Raw genomic sequence first — 17,473 nt, 5'->3', positions numbered from 1 at the left:
CCATCACTTTTCTAATTGCTGAGGATCCTTCTTTGCGAGGAGGTGTTGCTGTCAGGAGATGCACAAGAGGGTGGAGCAGCTATCTCTAAGACGGAAGCTGGACATTCCAGCGTCTGTCTGCCCCTGCTGCTGCTATCTAAGGATTCTCCTTAGTCTCTCCCTCAAAATCGTGGCTCTGGTCCGGGGTTGGCCTCCTCACCAGGAAATGGGCTGCAGGTGTGGCCTCATGTTAATTGATCCAGGACCGTTATATTTCAGAGGCCGCACACCGATTACCTAGTGCTCATGCTCAAAAAAAAAAAAAAAAAAAACACAAAAAAAGTGAAATCGTGCTGAGAACTGAAATGTGTCTGATGAATGTAATAAAAACCTAAACATGACCCTTCTACAGGTAAATAGATTTCACCTATGCGCATTTCAAGATATGCGTGTTTAGTGAGAACGATGTCATCTAAAAATTGTAACTTCATATTAATTTGAAATAAATACAATAAAAACCAAACAAACTGAAAAGTCTTCAAAAAAAAAAAAAAAGATATACGTGCTCAATACCACTGTTACGTCGCTTGAAATACTTAGCGCCTCTTGTAACCCTGAATGTTTTCCAGTTTTCTCTGGCCGAAATGTGAGTAAACCTTTTCTGCTGTCTAGTTCAAGTTCTCGAAGGTTACTGTTTCCCACGTACCTGACACTGTATTTGTTCACGATGATAAAACAGTGTCAGCCTCAGAACAGTCTCTGTCAGGAAACTACTTTCCTGTAAAGTTTCCCAAATACCTTCCATTGTATTTGTTCATAATGATAACACAGTGTCCGCCTCAGAAAAGTCTCTGTCAAATGTCTAAAGCAGCAGGAGGTGTCAGACTTGTGGATTCACAGACAGAACTCGGGGGACCTTTGAAGTCATCTTGTTTGTCTCATTCTGAAAACTGGAGACCTAGAGAATGAAGTTACCTTCCACGCCGAAGCCACAGCCTTAGGTGGCTGCGCGGGGTGGAACCCAGTTCTCTTGTCCCTCCTTCAGAGCCTTTTCTACCCTGCCAAGACATCTGCAGTCTTTTCTATTTTTAGTTCACTACAGAAAAACAGTATTTGACCAATGAGATGTAGTACAATGTATTCTGGGTTACAGTCAGCATTTAATTTTGTGGAAATACAGATAGCGAATAAACAGATACGTACTATTAAAAAAGAGTGTCGTGTTCTTGGTAATCCCAGTCTGTTTTTCTGGCTTTGGAATGTCTGTCTGCTGTCTCCCAAAATATTTCTCCAAAGTCATTTCCTTTTTCTGAACAGTCTCCACTCGGTCTTAGTTTATGACTTGTGCCATTTTCTACCGACTTAGTTTATTTTTCTCAAACTGATTCCACATGTTGCTTTCAATCACAACATCTCAAGACTTTGGCCAAACAGCCCTGGAGCACCGCACTTGTTTGGTATTCCACAGGGATTCAGTCTGCGTGTGCGGAGCCAGTACAGCGGAGATGCTGAAAGCTGTGTCTTAGTCCTTTTTTTAAAAAAAGTTTTTCCTGTTTTTCTACAAGAAAGCTGATGTTTTTTAAAAAAACCAAACGAATAAAAAAAACCTCCCAGTGATTTGTTTTTGTCTTTGCCTGTAAATGTGGGCTTTTATGAGCTCATGTGGAAATGAGATTAATAAACTGAGCAGGAATCAATCTGGACTTTTTGCTCTTCCATTGAAGAGTCTAGTAAATTAGTTAACTTTGTGTTTATTATAACATGACAAGAATAGCACTTTGGGAGGGGACTATAAAAATTAGTTTCCGCACGTCTCTGATGTAGGCTAGTAAGGAGCTAATTATTGCTGTAATGACCTATGATAGTTATGACTTTGATACCATAACTTTTTTTTGAGAATGAAATTCATAAGCCACGGCAAACAGGAAAAATGATGACAGATGTTGATAACACGTTGGTAATGTCTATTGTCTTCACTCTTTAAAGGTCCTAATTCTATTTATTTTATAAATAATCATTAATATTATGATTATCTTTGAAAACTGCCACAACTTCTTCTCAAATTCGTGGTACATAAACCCTAAGAACCTAAAAATCTAAAAATGACAGCAATTAAATATTTATGACCTGGTTAGCCCTTTCCCTAGTTAGAGTATGGGTTTTGCTTCTGATCTGCATCCAATGACCTAATTCCATTTTTTTAAAAATTGCCAGCTCTCCTCTCTGTTAGTGCAGAAAACCAGGAATTACTAGAGCCGGATCAATCTACAACTCTTTTCTAAGGCACTTCAGTTATCTCAAATCTAGTTTTAAAGACTTTTTTTCTTAAGCTCTGACCTGAGAGCATGATCTTGGTGTCCAAGATCTCCCGTTTTTAAAGTGTCTGGATGCTTTTTGAATGCACTGACACAACGCAAACTGAATTCCCGAAAGAAACTTAGGAACATCGGTTTTACTGCTATCAACGAACTTATAACTTCAAACTTGGTATTAGATTTTTTGAAATTTCAGCCCCTTTATTTTCCTTTGTTCATTTAGTAACGCACTTGGTAACAGTTATTTTTAGAAAATAAGATGAAATTTAGTATGAATTGGTCATCTCTCTGCTTCACTCTCTTCTGGTCTTTTATGCTTGGTGGAAATATTGGTGCCTGCTGGTTGTGGGGGTGCCATCTCATCAGCTATCAATAGTAAGTGGTAAAAAGAAAAACATAGGAGGTGGCATAGTATGCTGGTGAAGGTGGGGTACATTCATTATATCTTTCTTTTAAAAAATATTTTATAGTATCTTTTGTGATACTAAGTTTTGGCGTAGCCATTTACTCTGAAAATAGAAAAGTTAATTTCAACTGTATCTTTATTTCAGTTATACCCAAATCATGGATTAGAGCAGTTAAAACACACACTGTGGTGAGGCTTATGCTTTAAAGTACTCTTTCTCAGCCTTTTTTATTTCATGGCACACTGGAAACTATTGTTACTTTCTGTGGCACACTTTAATTAGGTTGGTCAGAAAAAGAGTAAAAAGAAAGAAGGAATATGCTTACTGTGTTTTGAATTTCTTTGGAAATTAATTAAAGATCTTTACAAATTTTCAAGGCCTGACTAAGATCCATTTGTGGCAAACTTAAAAATGACCGAGGAAGGGATAGGATCTTCTATTCTCTGCTGAAAGGGCAGATGCAAAGTACGGAAAAGGAAGGAATGAAGGGAGAAGAGGAAGGAGGGAGGGAGGGAGGGAGGGAGGAGGGAGGGAGGGAGGGAGGAAGGAAGGAAGAAAGGAATGAAAGGAGAAGAGGAAGGAGGGAGGGAAAGAGGGAGGGGGAGGAAGGAAGGAAGGGAGGGAGAGGGGAAGGGAAGGAAGGAAGGAGGGAAGGAAGGGAAGGAAGGAAGGGAGGGAAGGAAGGAAGACAATAAATGAGATTACTTGAGCAATTATTTTTTTTCTTTTCTCAATTCTTTTTTGTTATCTCTGTCGTTCATTGTATTTCCTTCCTGTGAAAAGAAGAGACAGATAAAAACAAGTAATCACGAGATCCCACTCCATCCCCATATATAATCACTATATTGGGTCACGGCCGATCTTCCACTGATTCACCCTGTGTTACACAGTGAGTCCTAAAGTTAATTAGAATCTGTATCTCTGTATCTTATTAATCTATCAAATTATGGCCTGCCAGTACTGCTCATGACTATTCATGAGAAAGAAATGGTAGGAGTTGAAAAGTCAAAGTTACTTTGAGGATTTCTCTTGTCCCTTTGTAGCTTTTAAGACCAAAGCGCTTATAGTATAGGGGATGGAAAAACAAATATAAAATAAGTAATAAAATATTGCTTTTGTGTAATAACCTCATTTATATGGTATCTGTGACCAACTCTTAGCATAGACCCTATCAGTCCCACTTTTTTTTTTCAGATGGGAACATACAATATTGGAGAAACTTAGAGAAAACTAAAGCTCCGGGTCACTCAGGTTCAATAATCAAAGTGGAAATTTTGAAATTGCCCCCACATCTTTATGTCTCCAGACCGTGATTTGATATTGTATGTTTTCTTGGTGAATTGACACTTGTATCAGGACCGTTTCTTTCTGTCTCCGGTAATTTTCTCTAGTCTGAAGTCTGCTTTCTGTGATATTAATTCAGCCACTCCAGCTTTCTTTTGAATGCTATTTGCATGGCACATCTTTACTTTCATTCTACCTCTATTGTTATGTTAAAAATGAATTTTTTATAGACACTGTGTGGATGGATCACTTTTTTTAATGACTCTGTCGATCTCTGTCCCTTAATTGTATATTGGGACATTTACACTTCATGAAATTGGTATTTGGTTAAGACTTACATTTGCTGTGTAAGTATTAGATTTGTTTGTTAGAGTTGATTGCTGTTCACGTGCTTCCCTTTCCTGCTTTCCTAGGGCTTACTTGAACTCTTTTAGTGCTTTAGAGTGTTTTTGAAGATATCTTTCAGTATTTCTTTCTTTAGTGGTTAGTCTAGAAGTTATAAATCTGTTTTATCACAATCTACTAGTATCATATTTGCCGCTTCACATACCCTCATCATTAGGATCCTTTTGTGTTCCCACTTTATGGTTTAGTTGTCTAAAATGTCTTTGCTATAAATACTGAGAACTACACTAGAAGGCATTATAATTTTGTATTCTGGCATCTAACATAATTTTAAAAGCTCAAGAGACAATGACTAGTGTATTTCATTTGCCTGCTCTGTTTGCTCTTCAAACGGATATTCCAAGACTCCTTCTGTTGTCATTTCCTCCCTGAAAATACTTCCTTCTACAGTTTTCGGTCTGGTCAGTGAGTCATTCCTTCCATCTTGCAGACCCAAGTTCTGTCTTCTTGACTCTGCCTTTCAGAGTCTTCTGTTGCTGTTTCGCTTCTTTTCTCTAGAGTTTTAACTGTCTGAAGAGGTAAGAGGAGGGTTAAGCATGCTGACTCTATCCTTCTGACACTGAAAGTCCTTCCTATACTTAAGTATATTCACGTGAAGCCCAGACAATTGCTGCTGTGACCTCTGCAACTTGCATAGGAATAGGGAATTCATTTCCCCTTGTCCTCGGCCTCAGCTGGAGTCTAACCATCAGCTGGTTCTTTCATGTCACCTGTCTTGCATCCTGGGGAGTCCAAAATACATCTGACATGGAAGTGCTCTGTGGGTAAAAGTCTGAGCTGTATCAAAGTATCATAGATAAAAATGTTCAGGAAAAGGTTATCTGGAGGGAGCTTTTTCCTTTTTCCTTTTTTCCCAAATAGATATGAATGGATGAAAAATGGAAGTCTGAAAAATAGTCAAATAAATATTACAATGTTAATAGTAGCTAACAATGAGGCACCATGCTAAGCTATTTATTACTTCAAACCTTCTAGCACTTTATGGAGTGGTTATTTTTATTATACAGGGTATCCCAAAGGTTGCCCATAAAGTCACCATATATAGGGAAAACAGGAAATTGTAGCTAAATGGACCTTTATTTACAAAATATTCATTACAACATTTTACAAAGAGGTAGTCAACATGTAGAGAATATTTTGCAAATAACTTATACTATTATTTATAAAATATTCATTACAACATTTAAACCAATTTAAAAAATATGTTCGATGTGTCGGCTATCTTTTTCTAAAATGTTGTAATGAATATTTTATGTATAAAGGTACATTTAGCTACAATTTTCCCCTTGACTAAGAAATTGAGGCTCAAAGATAAATCTCACTGAGCTCTACAATGGTAGAGCTACAGTAAATTCAAGATTTTTCTCTAAAGATCACTGGATTATAAATAAATAAGGAATCTGGCATCTACTTGGTGCTTGAAGATGGGAATTATAGTTATAATTATCACCTTTCTTTTGTAGTTTAAATGATCATGTAGTTTAGGTATGTTACTAATTTCCTAAGACTGAGGCAAAAGAACAGAATCCCAGGGGTATGGAGAACCAGAAACTTTCCTAGCAATGGTGGTTAGCGTAAGGAAGGAGAGGGAGGGGGAAAGGGGGAGAGGGAGGGCGATTGGCAGGATCTCATCTAATGTGCACAACATGGGCCACCCTGGGCCACCCTGGGCGAAGGGCTCTTGAACTTTACCTTGAAAGTGAGAGCAATGTAACCTATAAATTTGTATCCTCATATTAATTTGAAATAAAACTCAATAAAAGATGAAACAAAAATAATAAATACATCCTTTTAGTTCTTCAAAAAGGGGGGATGCTTAACAACACTAAAAGTATTGCCCAAAGAGTTTGAAAACCACTCTTGATAAAAGGCTCGCTTGTAGGGGTGTGGCTATTGACAGATTTTTTTGTCATCTAAGTGAGACCACTGGTATTTAAAAGGCCTCACCTCTTCTCAAAATTTGTGGGGTTTATTCAGTGAAGGCTTTTCTTGATTCTGTGTCCTGCTTTATATTACTAAGAACATCACAAGGCTTTGAGTCTAGCAGTGCTGTGCAAGAAAGAATAATTTCAGAGAGCCAGTGTCCTGAGCCTTTGCACCAAACCCGGCCACAGAAACAGAATAGAACTCAGTTCTATCTTCTCTCAGTGCTGTAACAAAATTAAGGCTATTTTAATGTTCTTGATGGGTGGCAGTTGGCTTTAAGCTCAACCTGGCCTCTTTATAAACGAGAATGTATTTTCTATGATACTTCGGATCTGTCCTAAGGCAGAGCATCAGAAAATATCACAAAAACTTAAATCGTGCCCCACACTCATCAAATGCTGTGACTCTCCTTTGAGTTTTGCACATAAATCCTCCCAAATGGTTTTGCAATTCTGTCAAAAGTCGGCCTCAGTTCAGCCGGATCCTTTTAGCGATGAAAGGGGAATGCAGTTTCTAGATGTTAAACCCACATGTTCAGTCTGAATTTCAATAACTTTCCTTTTAAGTCGCATCTGTTTGTGTTTTCTCACATCAGTGAGAAAGGGGTAGAGAGAATAGGTGTCTCTTAGAGACCTTTAATTCCCTCCTGTCCCTGATCCGTGTCAACAACTGAGTCTACGTCTTAATGAGTATTTAAACCTCATCTGAATGTATTTCAATACAATAAATTAAATGCCCATAAGGTACTCCAGCTTCCTCTAAATAGCTCATGAGCTAGAGAACTAGACAATGTAGTAAATAAACCATCATGATCAGTTTTCTCCTTACATCAAAGCACTAAACCTGCTTGCAAAGTTCATAGCACGCACTCTCCTGGTGAGTGATGCCAAGTGGATGCAGTGAATTTCTCTTTGGATTTGAATGGATTGGTGAAACGTACCACCCTTTCTATTCTGCAGTCCCACTGCTGGACTCAGCCCTTCCAGATGGAGGTTCTAGTTTTCACGCTTAACTTCGGCCACTGGCTAATTTGTGTATCATAACTATGTGGGTACTGGCTTATTCCCAGAAGAGTTGAACAGGTCAAAAACCCTGGTTTAGATGAGTTAACTAGGAGTACTAATTTCATAGTCCTTCATTTTTTCAGAAAGCTTAGGTTATGAGCCATCAAGAGAGAGGTGGCTTAAGGGATGCAGCTGGTTCATGGCAGAGCCCCCAAATCCCACCCTGGTCTCTAGGGAAGAATATAATTAACCTGGGTTGTAGTAGTTGAAGAGGAAGCTTTGTGGAGCAGGTGGAACTTCCTATAAGCCTAAGTAATGAGAAACTCAAGGGCAGGACGAGTTCAAGGGCAATACGTTCTCTGTATGAGGGGGGAGCATGAAAGGAAGGGCTGAGAAATGATGAGAAACATAGGTGGGTATGGAGGACCACAAGCAGGCCAATCTTTTCTTGACATCAAGTAAATTAAACACAAGCTGAGCCAAGAGGTGCTATTATTGTTTTTAAAGAAATCATTGAACGGCTATGTATTTTAAATCAACAGATATAGAAGCTTGGCCTGGCATCCAACCTTGGGGTTGGGATGCTTGGAAATTGTGTAAGAGAACATTTTATAGACAAGTAAGAAGTTGACACAGCTAGTACTTTTCCACGCTCTCATATGGATGCTCCTGGAAGACTGGTAGGAATACAGACAAGTGCATTCCTGTGTCTGAGAGTCCTAGGAGGTATCTGTCAGGAAAAAAAATCTGGGTAGTTACTGAACGCATCTGATGGGTTAGTGCAGATTTCGAGAAGTGTGGTGTTGACTGTGTAAACTTAAATTTTGTACATTTGTAAACACAGGGTATTTATCGTATTGCATTGTGGCCATGCAAATACAGGGTCTAACTATAAATGGCCTCTAATTATTCCTAACAGCATGCTCTTTGAAAATTGCTTTTCAATCAATGCAATGTATAGGATTCTTATACAAAGGAATGAAAATAAAATTCCATCTTATGAACGCTTTGGTTTTAATTGATATCGCATGTGCATTTACAGTGTTGAGCTCATTTTCATTTGGACAAAAACCTTATTTAAAAAGGACATTATCTGGCATGTAGGCGCTTGCTAAGAGGAATGCGGCTGGCTGGCAGAGAGTATTCCAAACTGCCAATCTCACTGGGGGCCTGCTGTAAAAACATCTGCGGCCGGGAAGAATAGGAGCTGGCTAAGAATAGTGACCATAATTAATAGTTAATTGTTTTAAAGAAAGCAATTAGCAAATTGAGCCGATACTTAATCTACCCAATTAAAAACAAGGAACAAAAAGAACTGGGGGAAAGGAAGCAAAGAATATTGTCTCTACCGCTGTTTGTTGTGGAGATCGTTTGTTTTACACATTTTCTTTTTGAAATATACCTGTAGCTGATAGTGGTGTTTTGAGCCCATAACATCCTTGGGTTATTTTGTCTTTCTCTTCGGCCTTATCGTTGTTAAACCTTGCATTCTGGTATTGCGTGTCCAGACTCTATCTGGTGCTCTATTCTAGACACCACACAACAGGGGTTGATTGTATAAATGCTGCTGTGTGTGTAGTCTGTGGAAGAAAAGGCTAGACAAAGGTGCTAAGTCTAGTGTTTCCAAGGCTGTTTCGAAAGTCAGACATTTATGGTACTGTGTAGTTCCTGAATGTTGACTTAGGACTAAATGGATTAAAATGAGCAGCTTCACCCCCCAGTACAACCCGAATAAATTTTTTCTCTCTCTTCTTTTTTAATTTAATTAATTAGTTTATGTATTTATTTATTTTTCTTTCGGATTGGTCCAAGGGTACAAATATTTGTTTTCATTTCTAAGGTAAAGTTCAAGTTGTAGTTGAGCCCTTCACCAGGGGGCGTGCTGAACACCCTCACCCTGTGCACATTAGGGGAGATGGAGCCCATCGCCCTCCCTTCTCCCCTGCCCCTCTCCCCTCCTCTTCCTTCCCCTCACTGGAACAGACTTGTGTTTTTCTTTCGTGTGGGTGTGTAGTTATCTGCACATTGGTTTCATATTGCTGTTGGGTACACTGGATACTTGTTTTTCCTTTCTTGTGATACTTTACTAAGAAGAATTTGTTTCAACTCCATCCAGGTAAACACAAAGATGTAAAGTCTATCTTTTCTTATGACTGAATAATACTCCATGGTAAACATATACACAGTTGGTTAATCCATTCATGGGTTGATGGGCACTTGGGTTGCTTCCACGTCTTGGCAGCTGTGAACTGAGCTGCAATAAACATTCTAGTGCAAATGTCCAAATAGCTTTATAAAAATGACGTCCTCACACCACATCCTCACAGAGTTGATAGTTGCTACATCTCTACCTGTTTTGGATGGAGAAGTGTCTCATGTTGCCACCACTTTTTGCTAATCCCCAACACTGAGATCAAGCTTCTGTGATTGCATATAATTGTGCCTGCATGATGGCTTCTTTACATACTACACTCATTACTGATATTCACTAAGTTCTCGTATACATTGGAGTTTTGTCCTGACCTCAGAGGTCTCTTCTAGAACCCAGTTATAATGCTTAAGGATCCAGAATGACTGGCATGTATTCATTTTTATTTCATGTGGGATTCTACTCAATTTACTTAAAGGCTCCCAGATTCTTGAAATAGACCTTAATTAGTCTGAGCAATATGATAACCCATAACACCGTAATAACAGGGGACTTCAACACTCCTCTTACAGAGCTGTACAGATCCTCTAAACAGAAACTAAACAGAGATACAAGGGACTTAAATGTGACCCTAGAACAATTGTGTTTGATAGACATATATAGAATATTCCATCCCAAAGCTAAAGAATATTAGTTCTTCTCATCGCTGCATGGAACATTCTTCAAGATAGATCATATCCTAGGACACAAATCAAACCTCAACAAAACCAAAAGAATTGAAATTTTGCCTGGTATCCTCTAAGATCCCAAGGCAATAAAGGTGGAACTCAACTCCAACAAAAAACGTTCAACCCGCCACAAAGGCATGGAAAAATAACCTTCTGCTGAATGATAGTGGGTTCAGGAAGAGATGAAAGAGGAAATAATTAACTCTCTTGAGCAAAACAACAATGAAGACACAAGTTACCAAAACCTGTGGGACACAGGAAAAGCTGTTCTAAGAGGAAAATGTGTCACTTTAGATTTCTACATCCAGAAAACAGAGAGCACATCAACAAACTCACAAGCCATCTTATGGAATTGCAGAAAGATGAACAATCTAAGCCTAAACCCAGCAGAAGAAAAAATATCCAAAATTAAATCAGAGATTAATGAAATTGAAAACAAAAGAATCATTCAGAAAATTAATGAAGCAAGAAGTTGGTTTTTTGAAAAAATAAATAAAATAGATTAAACTTTTGGCCAGACTAACTAGAAATAGAAAAGTACAATCTCTAGTAACCTCAATCAGAAATGATAAAGGTGAAATAGCAATAGATGCCACAGAGATACAAGAGATTATGTCTGAATACAGCAATAAACGATATGCTCTGAAATCTGACAATGTGAAGGAAATGGATCAATATTTAGAATCATACCCTCTCCCTAGACTTAGCCAAGAAGAAATAAATCTCCTGAACAGATCAATTCCAAGCACTGAGATCAAAGAAACAATAAAAAAATCTCCCGGCAAATGCCCTGGTCCAGATGGCTTCACACCAGAATTCTATCAAACCTCCAGCGAAGAGCTTATTCCCATACTGCAGAAATTATTCCGGAATATTGTACTTCTTTTTCTGTGAATTTTTGTTTGTTTGTTTTGAGATGGTCTTGCTGTGTCAGCCAGGCTAGCATGCAGTGGCACAATCATGGCTCGCCTCAGCCTTAGCCTCAAATTTCTGGGATCAGGCAATCCTCCTGCCCCAGCCTCCCAAGCAGCTGAGACAACAGGTCACCATACCCAACTATTTCGTTTTGTTGTTGTTGTTGAGATAAGATCTTGCTCTTTTGCCTGATCTTGTCTTGAGCTCCTGGTACATGATTCTTGCTTTCATAGAGCGTATAATCTGAGATGATTAATTGAATTAGACCATGCATCACTATGCAATCAGACAAAAATAAACAATGCTATGTTAATTTTACTCTTAAATACAGTTCTCTCCCCACACCATTAAAATCTGTATTATGCTTAAAGCTTTCCTTTTCCTTAAGGTTGAAGCTCTAGCTTTCTTGGAGCCAGTGGGGCTATATAGGGCCAGAGGGCAATGATTATTTCCCGTGCTGTGGTCTGGGCTCCACAGAAAGCCAAGGCCTGGGGAGGAGAGGATCCAAAATCTAGGCTGATTTCACATGCCATGCTGAGTATCCCAGAGCCGGTTGAGACACCTGTGTTTAACTGTCCCAGCTGGAGGACACCCAATTCTAATGTGTGCAGAGGTACTCCACGTGCTAGCGGGGGCCCAGAGCTAGACTTCCGCCTACCCACTTTGAACTGAGGGATAGTTTTCCACTGTGCTTAAAAGCGTGCCATAACTTACTTTTGTGGACCTATTCTTGAGGGTAGGATTATTTGAGGCACTGAAACATGTATCAATAATAGCTTTGCTTACTTGATGCCTTTTTAAGGATGGGGACATTCACTCCATTTGTCATGATCCTACTTGACTTCAGTCTCCGGGGCCACCTGGGGCACAGCTGGTAGGACGTCCCACGTGTGAGCCACAGGATGTATGTTTTCTTTCAATAACGTTTCGAGCAGATGGTGCCATATCTGCTTGATGGCCTTAATTGTCCGGGATGGGCCAGACTCAAGAAGAGAGAGTAAACAGCTGACACCTCAGCGAATGTAGCTTAGTGACTGGAATGGCAAAACCCAGCTCAGAGATTCAGACACTAAAACATGTTTTGAAATCTCATAAAGTTGGTCTGAAGTGCCAGAAATTCCCATCTTGGACCGGCTTCAAGGCATTGAAAGCTCAGACACTGACTCATTGAACTATTTCCTTATTAACAGACATAGAACCAAGGCATTTTGGAGGCTTGAAAAAAACAACCGAACTGTTATCCAAAACCTTCGAGCCTCTCAAATACAAAGCTCGTTTAAACTCTTAATTTTGAGACTTTGGTAATTTCAGAGGAAATCTGATCTAGCTGTCTTCATATGTTGTTGATTCTTAACTCATCCAAATACTATTTGGCCAAGGTTGGTTTACATTTAAAAAAAAAAAAAAAAACTCTTAAGTCATTTTATAAGCCATTCCGTGCCTTATTTTTTTAGACCAGGAAGTTGCAATTTGCCAGGGGTAAGCAGAAGGTATGTTATTGAGGGCTGGCTTTGTTTAGACAGGATGAGGTTCCAGGTATCTGTGAGCAGATTTATTTTACTGACAATCTACCCCAAGATATCATTTAACCGTTGACATTTCTCTTAGGTATACCATTTTCCTATTAGAACAAAGTCCATCTGAATTACTTTAATAGAACATAAATGTTATATTTACATGTTTATATTTAGCACAGCATTTATGGAAGAGTTCTTCTGGAATTAAAATCAAAGTATATATATTAATATATAATCTTTGTGCTAATATAATGATATTCCAAAGGCTTCGCATTATTATGCATATGTATTAAACTGAAAAATTTTCATTTAATACATGCACAAAAACTGGTTTGTCCAATTGCCCTGAGGTAAGCAGCAATAACTTCAAAATCAGGATTGTCCGTAGAAAACAAAGGAAAAAGGATCTAACAAGCCTTACCTTTGCTTCGACTTGAAAGGATTTGAATTAGTTTCCTAGCAAACACTGAGATGTTACCTGTTCTAACTTTCTAAAATAAAATTAATAACCTATAATTGATTCCCCTGTGTTCTTAGCCCTCAATTTATCAATTTCCTTCAGATTTCTCCTACAGGCTAGCAATTAGGTTGCCATTCCCAGTGAGTGAAGGCCTGCGATTCCTCAGCAGGGTTATATAATATTGGCCAATAACGTCCTTATCTACTTACAGTGGAAAACTTAGAAACAGAAACGGGAAATGAATTCTGAAGCAGCCACATGAAAGTGCAGTTCTGAATCAACTTGTGTAAGAAATTTAAAACCCCAGGCCTGCATTCCCCTTCAGGCAGGCCGTGTAGATGATTCAGAGGGGATCAGAAAGGGGGCTGGGGACTTGTGTCCACATTCCTCCTTCTCTGTGGAGTACCAGATTTTGATAAAGACATTCAGCTTCCGGATGAAGTTAAATTTCTACCTTTTTAAGATAGATAAAGGTGTCTGTGTGTTCACCTGCAGGACAGGTGAAGGTTAGTACCAGTGAAATGTACTTCCCTCCCCAGATGGCAAGTGGCATTTCCCGGTGCCCATTTTATTGCCATCTATAGAGATATCATAATGGCTTGTTCACGTGACAGTGAAGTTGTCATTCTCACCTATCACCTCTCTGTGCTTTGGGGGGAGGCTGACAGCAATGGATTCCAAACCAGGGTGAAGTTACAGGTCTGCAAAATGTGACTGTATAGAATATAAATTTGTGGACCTGCTCGAGACAGCACAGTTAACTCACTCAAGTCCCAGCAGTGACATCGGTGAGCTGTATTTAACATCAAAGTGCCAGAGAAGGTCACCTAGGTCCTACAGGAAAGTCTGTCAAATGTAGCGAGGCTCTGCTGGAACCAGGAGGCAGCTGAAGGCATGGCATGCCCAGATGCTGTGAATGGAGCACCTGCACACTGAATTTCTAATCCGGCAACGCCCTGCAGCTGTCACAGTCCTGTCGCGAGTGGGCTTTGTGTGGATAGTCTGGGGGACATAATAACAGACCCACAAGTAGTCCAGAAGGAGCTGAGTGATCGCTCCTTTCAGTGAGTGACAGAGGCCTTAAAGGGGCTGTCGGTCTGCTTTTTGTTTTCTTATTTGTGTTTTTAGCAAATGGCTTTTGCACCTAGGTCTTCGAAACTAAGCACACTATCTAAGCAGGTATTTAATCATCAAATTTTATGCAAAAATATGTTTACTGAACAAAACTTGTATTTCATAAGCCAGTTAGGTTTAGTAAACGGTGCATTTTGCGTAGACTTTCTCCTCCTTTTGAGAGAGCCTTCTATGGGGGAGGTAATGGAAGTCACAGACAGAGGACCTGGCTTTCTGCTCTGGACCTGCCCATTCTGAGGCGGGCTTTCAGCAGCCTCTGTGGGGTAGGACCTAGGTGAGGAGTAACATGCATTGAGGTGGGCCTGGCTGCTGTTTCCCACACAGTGAACTGAGAATGCACGCACTCCGCCCAGTTTTCTGAGTTGCCGGTTTGGGCCAGAGTTTATCAACTACACAGTATGCTCACTATACCAATCTGCTAGAATTAGAGGGTGCCCATGTAGGTGCATTTAACAAATCCACATGGATGCATTAGGCAGCCACATCAGGAAGGCAAAGTTGGTGTTTGTCTTTATTTTTTAAGATAGGGCAACTGCAAACAAAAATAGAAATTTTGGGAGAGTTAAAAAGCTGACACAAAAATACAGTCCTACCTGGTTAGTTTGATTAGACGTGACTTCAGAGATGTGAAACTGCCAGATTCACACACAACAGTCTCTGTATGTTGCGACCCTGTGACTTTAGATCATCCCATGGTATAAAATGAAAGCAAGAAAAATAACGATTTTTACTGGTGCTTAGCCAAGTTTCCAGGTGAGATTATGCCCCTGTTTAAAAGGACATGACTCCCAGTTTGGCTTAGTTTTAGGGAAATTACAGGTCTGAACTGGGTGGGGGCATGTTTTCATAGTTTGAAGTATTATGTTGTCATGAAGTGACCTGAAGGAGTAGGAAGAGAAGGGACTGTCTGCTTAACAGAGACGTTAGCAGGCAGATTCCATGAGACCCCTACACTGTGGTTGTCTGGCTGAGAAATCTAATAGACCGCGCCTGGGAAGGGCTGATGCAGTTACTGTCTCAAGAATCGATGATGGAGAAAGATGAACAAATGCAGAATTTCCTTCCATTCTTTCCCCATTTTTTGTCATTTTGGGGTGGTGAGAGTGGATGAGAGTGGTTTGGCTAAAAGTATTCACTTCCTTATTTTTCAACACCATATTGGAGAAATAGAACACGGAGACTGCAGTAAAAGGAGAAGACCTGTGGTTGGTGGAGTTTTTCAGAGTTACTGAAATAAGACACAGTATGTGGCATATCAGTCAGATGGGAGAATTCTTTGGATATCTCTGTAAAGACCAATGAGAGCCCTTGACATTGTGATCACGGCATCCTTTATTCACACAGGTCACAGCTTGTGACCTAAGGAGTTAGTTGCAGTGTGAATCATGATTGTTGTACCAGCTCACTCTTCTCTTTTCTAATCCTCATCTCTACTGCTCCAGCCCTGGGGACATCAGCCTTTCCTCTCTCTGACCTCATCCGACTGCTTTCTGATTTACCGTGATGCTATTATTGACGCGAAACTAACTCACTCATTCATTCAGTAGCCTTGAAGTTTGTTTTGGGTGACACAAACATCCCAGATGCTTTGCTAGGATTCTAGGAATAAAAATGTTCATGAAGAAACTCAGCCTCACCTGTGAAACTCATACGCAAGGCATAGAATAGCAGTGACACAGGACAGGTTATGAGGCACAGGTACTGGGAACCCAGGAGAGGGAGTGACACTAGCAGAGCCAGGGAGGTGGCTTCCCACAGGAACTTGATTTTTGACTTGGTTTCTGAAGGATGAAGCAACATTTTTCTGATGAAGAAAGTACAAAGGGCAATTCTGGCAAAACACAGCTTTACAATAGCAAAGAATCGTGGAAAAGTATAATACACGTATCTTCCTGGAAAAAATGAGAAGGTCGGTGTCATTCAATCTTAAGTTCATGGTAGGTAGTGAAAGACGTCAGATCTGTGGGAGGAAGTAGGGGCAAGATTATGATGCGGGGGACATTCATCTTATGAGATTTTACCTTCAGAGGCCAGGGTAAAAATGAGTGCCTTAAGGGAATGAAGGCCTTTACAAATAGAGCTTTTTATTGTGCAAGTAGTCTATGTTTATTGCAAAAATTGGGGGGGGAAATATGTGAATTAGCAGAAAAAATAAAGCACACCTTACTTGCATATCACATTAGTAATATGGGGGGCACTTGGGTGATTGTCCTATGATAAAGTGTGTCAGAACTCCAGGCCACCCTGGGTGCGGCTTAAGCCACATGAGCCTATGACCTTGCTGCCTTGAGTAGAAAGGAAAGTGGTCTGGAGTGTGTTTGGTGGGAAGATAAAGGCTTTTTATTGATCGAAAAGAACTCACTTCATTCGGGTAGCAGTTTTTTTTTTTTATCAGAGAACTCTAATGGGACCTGAGCCCTTGATTTATACCCAGTCTTCCGATTTTTATCTTCCAGAGTGAGCCTGAGCCGCAAGTGGTTTCAAAATTGCCTTTCTATACATGGAATAATTAGGCTCTGTTTCAGCAACGTGAAAGGTTAGACAGATTGTCCAGGGAATCCCTATGTCTTTGTGGAAATGTGACCTCATCTTTTAGCAATGGACTGACAAATACATTTCTCAATAGCTGATCTTTAAAAAAAATCATGTTCTCAATTTCCCCTAGATCTCTTTCCTGCTAACTTGGAAGCTATTTGCACACATAGGTATGAGATCCATTTTTTTTGCACACATAGGCATGAGATCTGTTTTTTTTTTCTCTCTCGTACAGAATCAGAATCTAAGCAATGGCTGGTATAAGGCTAAGGGTCAGGAAGAAAAAAATAAAACAAACCTGCTTTTCCACCCACACACTCTGAAATATAGCCACTGATAGCAAGAAACTGCGTATTGGTTAGACGTCCTGGGAGAAGGGATAAGAGAATAGTTTCCATTACCTTTTTTTTTTTTTTTTGCAGTTTTGGCCAGGGCCAGGTTTGAACCCACCACCCCCAGCATATGGGGCCAGTGCCCTACTCCTTGAGCCACAGGCACAGCCCTTCCATTACAATTGTATGTGAATCTCACCCCACCCCCCGCCATTCATTGCACTCTCTCCATATTTAGTGGCTGAAAATCGCTTTCTAGATGGCCTGGGTGAGCACATCCTTCATTTGTTTCTTTTCTTTTTCCCTGCCAGATCAGAACTTCAATTCCTAGCCCTTTTTTTGTGTGTTTCCATAAACTTGAAGTTGCCCAAATTCCCTTACTG

The 17,473-nt window shown here is 39.9% G+C and overlaps 1 protein-coding gene across 1 annotated transcript in view; it reads left to right on the top strand.

Moving 5' to 3' along the window:
• PLXDC2 (plexin domain containing 2) overlaps positions 1-17,473 on the top strand; it is a 370,418-nt gene that overhangs the window by 72,762 nt on the left and 280,183 nt on the right. The gene's annotated exons all lie outside the window — the stretch shown is intronic.

This window comes from Otolemur garnettii, unplaced genomic scaffold, assembly GCF_000181295.1.
Source record: "Otolemur garnettii isolate 467f Iridium unplaced genomic scaffold, OtoGar3 scaffold00019, whole genome shotgun sequence".
NCBI classification, from domain to species: domain Eukaryota; kingdom Metazoa; phylum Chordata; class Mammalia; order Primates; family Galagidae; genus Otolemur; species Otolemur garnettii.
The sequence above is the reverse complement of the archived record's forward strand: the minus strand, read 5'-3'. Positions and strand labels throughout refer to the sequence as shown.